Raw genomic sequence first — 1,588 nt, forward strand, 5'->3', positions numbered from 1 at the left:
AGTTCTAGCCAAGGTGATAAGGCAAGAGAAAGAAATAAAAGGAATAAAGATCAGGAAAAAATATATATAACTACCTCAATTTGTAGATGATATGGTTATCTACATAGAAAATCCAAGAAATCTACCAAAAAGACCTCTTAGAACTAATAAGTGAGTTCAGCTAGGTTGCATGATGCAAAAAAACATACATGAATCAATTCTATTTCTATGTACTAGCAATGAATACATGGACACTGAACTTAAAAGTACAGAACCACTTATCATCACTCAAAAAATGAAATATTCAAGTATAAATCTAACAAAATACAAGACTTGTGTGCTGCAACTAAATGCTGAGGAAAGAAATCAAAGATCTAAATGAATGGAGAGACACACTGTTTTTAGTCATTGGTGGGAAGATTCAGCACAGTTGTATTAGTTTCCTATTGCTGCTATAACAAATTACCACAAACTTACTGGCTTAGAATAACACAAAGTTATTTTCTTAAAGTTTAAAATTTTTAAAGTCTCATACTGAATCTTACAGGGCTAAAATCAAAATATTGGCAGGGTATGTTCTTTATGAAGGCTCTGAGGGGAGAGCACAGCACCACATCTGCAAATTCTCTTTTCCTATATAAAGTAACGCGTTCACAGGCTCCAGGGATTAATACGTGGAGATCTTTGAAGGGTCATTATTCTGCCTACCACCATAGCAAAGATGTCAATTCTCCCTAAATTGGTATGCAGATTTATCACAGTTTCTCTTCAAATCACAGTAAGATTTTCAGTAGGTGTTAACAAGATTATTCTAAAGTTTACATGGAAAGGCAAAAGAACTTGAATAGCTAAAGCAAGTTTGAAAAAGAAGAATTAAGTAAGAAGAATCTGTCTACTTGATTTTAGACTTGTTATATAGCTACAGTAATCAACACTGTGTAGTATTGGTAGGGGAGACAGACATACAGATCAACGGGACAGAATAGAGAGCATGGAAATAGACACATGCAAATGTGCCCATAGATTTTGACAAAGAAATAATTCAATGGGGTAAAGAATGGTACTAGAGCAATTTGACATCCGTAAGTAGACAGCGAACAAACAATAAGCAAACACAAAAACCTTAACCTAAGTCTCACATCTTATATAAAAATTAACTCAAAGAACTAAAAGATCTACCATTTGATTCAGCAATCCCACTACTGAGTATTTACCCAAAGGAAAAAAAGACATTTTATAAAAAGAAAACTTGCACTCGAATGTTTATAGCAGCATAATTCACAATCACAAAGATGTGGAAACAACCCAAGTGCCCATCAATACATGAGTGAATCAATAAAAGTTGGCATATGTATACCATGGAGTACTACTCAGCCATAAAAAATGGTGAGCTAATACCTTTTGTAACAACCTGGATGGAAATGGAGACCATCCTTTTAAGTGAAGTATCACAAGAATGGAAGAATACAAACCATACGTACTCACTACTAAATTGAAACTTTAGTGTAGATCAACACTCATGTGCTCATATGGTAGTAAAATTCAACAGAAATCAAGCAGGTGGGAAGGGGGAGTAGAGGATGGGTAAATTCACACCTAATGGGTACAA

The sequence above is a fragment of the Propithecus coquereli genome, unplaced genomic scaffold (genome assembly GCF_000956105.1).
Source record: "Propithecus coquereli isolate 6110/MARCELLA unplaced genomic scaffold, Pcoq_1.0 Scaffold10, whole genome shotgun sequence".
NCBI lineage: Eukaryota > Metazoa > Chordata > Mammalia > Primates > Indriidae > Propithecus > Propithecus coquereli.